The sequence below is a fragment of the Ranitomeya variabilis genome, chromosome 8, assembly GCF_051348905.1.
Source record: "Ranitomeya variabilis isolate aRanVar5 chromosome 8, aRanVar5.hap1, whole genome shotgun sequence".
Taxonomy (NCBI): domain Eukaryota; kingdom Metazoa; phylum Chordata; class Amphibia; order Anura; family Dendrobatidae; genus Ranitomeya; species Ranitomeya variabilis.
In genome coordinates this window covers 898,343-906,772 of record NC_135239.1, presented here as the reverse complement: position 1 = coordinate 906,772, position 8,430 = coordinate 898,343, and positions in this window count along the sequence as shown.

Genomic DNA, 8,430 nt, shown 5'->3' with positions numbered 1-8,430 from the left:
ATGAAGATAATCAATAGGGTGATAATGATGAGGAGATGGAGGTAATCACAGGGATCATAGTGATGAGGAGGAGATGGAAGCAGTCACCGGGGTGATGATAATGAGGATTAGATGGAGGTAATGACTGGGGTAATGAGCGGATGAAGGTTATCACCAGGGTGATAATGGTGATGAGGGGGAGATGGAGTTATTCACCGAGGTGATAATGAGGAGATGAAGATATTCACTGGGGTGATGATGAGGAGGAGGAGATGGAGGTAATAATTGGGGTAATGATGAGTAGATGGAGGTAATCACCAGGGTGATAATAATGATGATGACGACGAGATGGAGGTAATGACTGGGGTGATGATGATGAGGAGATGGAGGTAATCACAGGAATCATAGTGATGATGAGGAGATGGAGGTAATCACAGGAATCATAGTGATGATGAGGAGATGGAGGTAATCACTGGGGTGATGATGATGGGGAGATTTAGGTCATCTTCAGGAATGATGATGATAATGAGGAGAAGATGAAGATAATCAATAGGGTGATAATGATGAGGAGATGGAGGTAATCACAGGGATCATAGTGATGATGAGGAGATGGAGGTAATCACTGGGGTGATGATGAGGAGGAGGAGATGGAGGTAATAATTGGGGTAATGATGAGTAGATGGAGGTAATCACCAGGGTGATAATAACGATGACGACGAGATGGAGGTAATGACTGGGGTGATGATGATGATGAGATGAAGGTAATCACTGGGGTGATGATGATGGGGAGATTTAGGTCATCTTCAGGAATGATGATGATAATGAGGAGAAGATGAAGATAATCAATAGGGTGATAATGATGAGGAGATGGAGGTAATCACAGGGATCATAGTGATGATGAGGTGTTGCAGGTAGTCACCTGGATGCTTATGATGGTGAGAGGTGATAATGGGGAGGGTGTTTGGAAAACACACACGAGAGAGCCGGAGGATATGGATATCCCCCCACCGTCACCAATATCTGACAGCGCTTACACACCTTACCCTCAGATCAGTCAGGGAACTGCACCTAGGATAAGTAGTCACCGTAGAGGCTGCCCTGTCACATACTCGTTATCCGGGTACTCTGCAGTTAGGGCGGTATATACTGTATATCACAAGACCGGGAAAATATATTTATATTCTATATCTCTCCTACTCGTCACTGCCAGGATCCCCCAATAACACCAGTACGGTATGCTGCCACCAGTTCCTCATTAAATATAAGCTTGTTAACAGACCAGGCTTATATCAGGTCAGAAACCAACCCCAGGTAGCATATACGTACTAACTGGATTCACAGACGTGGGAAATCGGGTTTCGAGATAAAACAGTCCAAATGAATTGATATTTTAATTGCCAAAATTCGCACTAGATTGTACAAATATATAGAGGATTGTACAGATATTACAGCCGGAAGTACAGTTAAAGTAGGGTACAGGGTAGTGATAGCATTTGTATGTCACGTTACCGATTCTTATCAATTGTAGATGAAGGGAAGCTCTCGTATCCAGAGGCACTTTCCTAGTTTCTGGTCCTTCTCCACACGTGACGTGACGTGTCTTCCATGGCAGAACAAGACAAAGGCTAAAGATGTGTAGCTAGCATATAACCCATAGCTCGCCCCCTCCCATATTTGCTGCCGCCCCCCTGGTTGGACTGAATTCTCCTCCCTTGACCTCCTAGCTGAAATAATTCTCAATATCTAGGATGGGCCATAACTTCCTAGCGGGAGGTCCAAACAGGACAACTGGTGTCTTGAAAATTTTGTTGGGGTTGGACCGATACGGAGAGTCCAAACTTGGGTCGGCTAAGTGGTTCTGGAGAGCCAGTCTTGATAGCTCGGTATCCGGGACAGCTAGAGAAATATGAGACACGGGTGTGTGTGCGGAGGGATCCCAGGGTTCTGGTGGTATGTTGGACTTAACTCTGAGATACACTGTACTCTCATAATTCATCTCTAGGTGTCTGTGCCTAAGTGTCTACATTTTCCCTTTATAGTTGAGTGATGTTGGCTGCCTTGCACAAAAGACAGCAAGGGGTCCCAGCTCTGCTCCTCCTTGCCTTCATTAACACGTGGCCTCTAATCCTCTGGCCATTTGGCACAAGTTCTGCTATTTTGGTGATTTGTCTACTTATGCCAAGGGTGGAGGGCCACTTCAGGAATGGAGGAAGATCTCTGGATAATCTATGGTGCCTGAAATACCGTAATAAATCCAAAATGGAGTCTCCCTCGTCCCTCACACCTCCCTGCTTTAAAGGGCACTAAGGGTATCACATTCCTGTGTTCCTCCGCTTGCCCTTCCGCCATCTCCCCTTGCCGGGATAACCCATCAGCATTAATGTTGTCATGCCTCCTTTTGTGGTGAATGGTGTAGTGGTATTGCTGGAGCGTGAAGCTCCAGCGTAGCAACCTCCCATTCGTCCCGGAGACCGTGTGTAACCAGCTGAGGGGGTTATGGTCCGTCTCCACCGTGAAGTGGCGCCCGTATAAGTAGGGCTGCAGACGCTGTAGGGCCCATACAATTGCCAGGCATTCTTTTTCCATAGTGGAGTAGGCCACGTCCTTCTGCACTAGCCTCCTGCTCAGGTACAAGACAGGATGTTCCTGGCCCGTCGAGTTAAGCTGACTGAGCACAGCACTGAAGCCAAAGTCACTGGCGTTGGTCTGTACTACAAACGGTGATTCAAAGTCAGCAGCTTATAGTACTGGGAAGCTAGAGAGTGGTCTTGAGCACCTGGAAAGCTGTCTCTCAGGGGACTGCCCAGTCAACTGCGACAGGCACTTTTTCTTGGTGAGGTCTGTTAGGGGCTTTGCCAGGGTCCTCTAGTGTGCGATTAATCTCCTATAGTACCCGGCTGTCCCCTAGAAGGACATCACCTGGCCTGCTTCTTGGTCTTGGGGGGTGGGCCAGGGTGCAATGGCATCCACTTTTCCAGGCTCTGGCTTCAGAATTCCCCCACCTACCCGGTGACCCAGGTAGAGGACGTCGCTCATGCCTAGCTGGCATTTTTCTGGCTTGATGGTCAAACCTGCCCGTTCGATCCACCCAAGCACCTGCACCAGATGCTCTAGGTCAGTGTTTCCCAAACTCCAGTCCTCATGGACCCCACAGGTCATGTTTTCAGGATTTCCATAGTGTTGCACAGGTGAGAGAATTCCTGAGGGCTTGATAAAACTTCCACCACCTGTGCAATACTAAGGAAATCCTGAGAACATGACCTGTGAGGACTGGAGTTTGGGGAAACACTGCTCTAGGTGATCATCCCAGGTGGGACTGAAGATGGAAGTATCATCCAGGTATGTGGCCGCGCACCCTTCAAGTCCCTTGAGCAGTGCCTTGAACATCCGCTGAAAAGTGGCAGAGGTATTCTTCATGCCAAATGTCATCACTGTGGACTTGTACAGCCCAATAGGGGTAATAAAGACAGAGCGTTCCCGTGCCTCACAGGTCAGGGGAATCTACCAATATCCCCAGCTCAGATCTATGATGGTCAGGTACTTAGCCCCAGCCAACTGGTCGAGCAGGTCTTTGATATGTGGTATGGGGAACGCTTTGGTGACCGTCACAGTGTTGAGCCCCCTGTAGTACACGCAGAACCAGGTTGTGCGGGTCCTTCTTGGGAACGAGGACTGCGGGCGAAGCCTACACGCTGCTGGACGCTTAGATCACCCCCAGCTTCAGCAATCTCTTGGCGCATGTGCTGCTGCACCTCGAGAGAGACCCGATATGCTTAACGCCAGATTGGGGTGTGATTATGGGTGTTCACGTCATGGACTGCTGTCTCTATCCTTCCAGGCAGGCTGCTGAACAGCTCCCGGAAGGGGTGCAGAGTGACCCCCAGCTGGGACCGTTGTTCCTCCTAGAGCTGGTTGCCAACCTTCACATCCTCAATGGATCCACCCACCTTGGCCTGGGTGAGCAGATCCAGGAGGGTTTCTGCCTCTCCTTCCTCTGCAAGGTTGCACACGGGGAGGGCGCAGGCCTCCTGCTCATGATGGGCCTTCATCATGTTCACGTGGAAGGCCTTCCTCCTTCCACGGGCGTGGTCCAGGGTGACCAGGTACGTGACAGCGTTGAGCTGCTGGAGCACAAGGTATGGGTTCTCCCAGGCCGCCTGAAGCTTGTTCTGTAGTATGGGGACCTGTACCGACACCTTTTGACCCACCTGGTAGGTCCACTCACAAGCATTCTGGTCGTACCAACGCTTCTGGGCAGTCTGGGCTTGGGCCATATTGTCATGCACCAGCTGCGTAAAGGCCATCATCTTGTCCTGGAAGCGCAAGACATACTCGATGACCAACACTCCAGGGGTGGCCAAATCCCCTTCCCATGCCTCTTTCACCAGAGCCAGGGGCCCCCACACACATTGCCCATACTGGAGCTCAAAGGGAGAGAACCCCGTTGAGGTCTGTGGAACCTCCCAGTAGGCATATAACAGGTGTGGGAGGTATCGCTCCCAATCTCTCCCATGGGAGTCAACCAATACCTTTACTCTGTGGGTGATATGGGCTGGCCACCAGATGTTGCACATGCATTTGCTTACAGAGGGACACCATCAGCTGCGACATGAACTGGTTCCCTCGGTCTGTGAGCATTTCCTGGGGAAACCCCACTCGGGAGAAAATCTCCAGTAAGGCGGTAGCCACCTTGTCGGCCCAAGTGGAGGACAAAGCTACCGCTTCTGGGTACCGATTGGCATAATCTACTACCGTCAGTATGAAGCATTTCCCGGAGCGGCTGGGAATGGACAGCAGTCCAATGAGAGCTACAGCAACCCTCCTGAAAGGCTCATCAATGATGGGCAGAGTTACCAGTGGGGCTTTGGGGTGCAGCCCCGCCTTCCCCACCCTCTGACAGGTGTCACACGAACAGCAGTAGGCAGCCACAGCGGCCCCCATTTTAGGCCAGTAGAAATGCTGGGCTAGCCTGGCCTTGGTTTTAGCGATACCTAGGTGTCCGGCCATTGGAATCTCTTGTGCGAACCCCCAACAATTCCGCCCTGAACGGATAGGGTACCACTAACTGTTGGTCCCTGGGCCACGCCTCCGGTAAACCCTGCTGGACCGTTACCCTGTTCAGCCATCCCTGGTTCCAGACCACCCGCTCTCAGTCTGACTCCATGGGAGGCTGTGCCGCCTGCTCATTAAGAGCTTTCAGGCTGTCATCAGCTTCTAACACCGCTTGAAACCCCTTACTAGACGTGGCCAGAATAGACAAAACTGTCACATCTTCCGTCAGTTCCTCGGGACCTGTCTTCTGGCCTCCGTCTGACTCAGCAGCCACTTTGAGGTTACTTGGGCTCTGGCGCTTCAACGCCTGGTGACAGCGGCCATGACCGCTGCAACCGTGGGTAGCGCCTGCTTCCCCTCAGCTCCGGACCTAATTGCCGGGTCAAGAGGACTAACCTGGCCTCCTGACATGCCTGATGTGGAGAACTCCTGCCCTGGGGCCTTACCTGGTGGCTCCACGTCTCCTGTGACTCCACCAATCCCCAGGGTCTGTTCCTCTCCCTGCTGGGGTTTTGAACTCAGCAGTCTGGACTCATCTAGGGGCCCGGCACTTCCCGTGGCAGCCTCCCCCTCCACCTTTGAGGCTATGTGCACACGTTCAGGTTTTTTCGCGCTAAAAACGCTATAAAAACTCATTAAAAACGCATGCATTATGCATTCTATCATTTAGAATGTATACTGCATGTTTTGTGCACATGGATGCGTTTTTTTTCTGCGAAAAAAACGCATCGCGGTAAAAAAATGAGCATGTTCATTAATGTTGCGGATTTTCTGCGTTTTTCCCGCAATTCTATGCATCTGGGAAAAAACGCACAAAAAACGCATCAAAAACGTGTCAAAAAACGCGAAAAAAATGCATGCGGATTTCTGGCAGAAATGTCCGTTTTTTTGTCAGGAAAATTTCTGGCTAATCACACCTGAGGGCATCTTCACACCTCTCACCCGTCACAGCTACTGTCCCTGTGCATGTAGTGTCAGTGTATGTGAGAGGTTTCAGATTTCGCTTCCCCCTCCACAGAAGGAGGCACATTCAATACATCAATGGCATTAGCAGTGGACATTTCAAGACAGTCTATGGGAGCCGAACTTGGGGGTTCAGTGGCCACATACTGGGACACTAGCCGCCCCAAATCAGTCCCAATCAAAACATTGGTGGGAATATTTGCCGCATTCCCCTCCCGGCGCCCCAGTCCAAATACACCTTGGCAAACGGCAGCGCCGGTTCAACGTCTTGAATCCCGGAGATGGAAAGGGTTTTTCAGGGTACCAAATCCCGGGGTGACACCACCTCAGACCGTAAAAAGGTTCATCTCAACGCCGGTGTTCCACAGTCCCATTACCGCTGCGCGTCCGATGGTAACGGGTTGGTAATTGTCAAGGGACCTACCACCACCCCCCACCAGGGACAGGGCCTTATGGCGCAGGGGACACATGACCTTGAAGTGTCCTGGTTGGTTGCAATGATGACATCGGTGGGGTTCCACCCCTGACCTGGAGAGGGGAGCAGAAGGGTGCGCCCCCTGCATTCTAGGGGCCAGGGAAACAGCCCCCCCTCCTCTCCAGGTGCTGCTGGTGGCCCTCTTGGCCTCAGGTGCCCTATTGTTGGCGTATTCGTCTGCCAGGGTGGCGGTAGCAGAGGCCCCCTCTTGGTTTCCGGTCACAGAGGAACCCTTGGTCCAGTGCTCGGTAGCTCTCATAAGGGCCCTCTGCAGGCTCCGGAACTTCCTGCGGTAAGACTTCGGGGTGAGGTTGAACTGCTGGATCAGCACCCGTTTGATGCTGTCGTAGTCCTGTTCTTCCCTGGCAGGTAAGTCCCCCAGGATGTCCTGGGACTTACCCCTTAAACGGGGGGTCAGGTACTTGGCCTACTGATCCAGGGCCAGATAGTGTTGGTGGCAGGAATGGCCAGCAGAAATGAGTGCAGGTCTCCGTCCTTTTCTAACAAGGGGAAGTCCTCAGAGCGGACTTTGGAAGACTTGCTTTCCTGGGGTGTCCGATGGGGACCAGTGCCGAGCCATTTCCAGCTGGTGCTTACGCCCCGCAGCTTCACGGCGTTCGGTGGCCTCGCGCTCTGCAGCTTCATGGCATTCTGTAGCCTCTCGCTCTGCCTGGCGCTCTGCAGCTTCACGGCGTTCTGTAGCCTTCGGCTCTGCCTGGCATTCCCACACTGCCGGGAGTTTGTTACAGGTGGCCTGGTCCTGAGCCTTGAGACTGGCCATAGCCACTTGCAGAAGGGCATGCGATCCTGGTTGGCTGGGGTGGGCAGGTCAGGGGAAGTCCACTGCAGGACAGAGCATGGGTGGCAGGCCCCTTGGGGAGCCTTGGCTGGAATCCCCATCTCCTTGAACAACACAATCATCAACCTCCTCCCCATCGACCATAACATTGGCCATTTCCTGGGTTTGGGATCTGGTGCCACTGGCCATCCTTGCACTCTTTGGTTACTGACACATAGCTGCAACCCGTGCACCCACACACCTTATATTATTTGCACTCTGACAGGCTAGTGCTGGGCTGATCTTTAGACCCCAGCAGCAAAAGCTACTGCTGATAGTCCTTAGGCCGGCGTCACACTAGCGAGTTTTACGGACGTATGAGCGCAGAAAATACGTCCGTAAATTACGCATAACACACGGCCCAATGATTCTCTATGGCCCAGCTCCTATCAGCCGTATTTTACGGATCCGTATTATACAGTCTTCTACGGCCGTAGAAAATCGCAGCATGCTGCGTTTGTCACCGTATTGCGCAAAAAAAAAAATCGCCAATGAAAGTCTATGGGGGCGAGAAAAATACGGATTACACACGGACCAGCAGTGTGACTTGCTAGAAATACGCAGCGGTCTTCTATAGAAAAGCCGGTAATTTAATTGTCGGCTTTTTCTTTCTCCTTCACAAACCCGACATGATATGAGACATGATTACATACAGTAAACCATCTCATATCCCTTTTTTTTGCATATTCCACACTACTAATGTTAGTAGTGTGTATGTGCAAAATTTGGGCGCTGTAGCTGGTAAAATAAAGGGTTAAATGGTGGAAAAAATTGGCGTGGGCTCCCGCGCAATTTTCTCCGCCAGAGTGGTAAAGCCAGTGACTGAGGGCAGATATTAATAGCCAGGAGAGGGTCCATGGTTATTGGCCCCCCCAGCTACAAACATCTGCCCCCAGCCACCCCAGAAAAGGCACATCTGGAAGATGCTCCTATTCTGGCACTTGGCCACTCTCTTCCCATTCCCGTGTAGCGGTGGGATATGGGGTAATGAAGGGTTAATGTCACCTTGCTATTGTAAGGTGACATTAAGCCAGATTAATAATGGAGAGGCATCAGTAAGACGCCTATCCATTATTAATGCAATAGTACGAAATGGTTAAGAAAACACACACACATTATTACA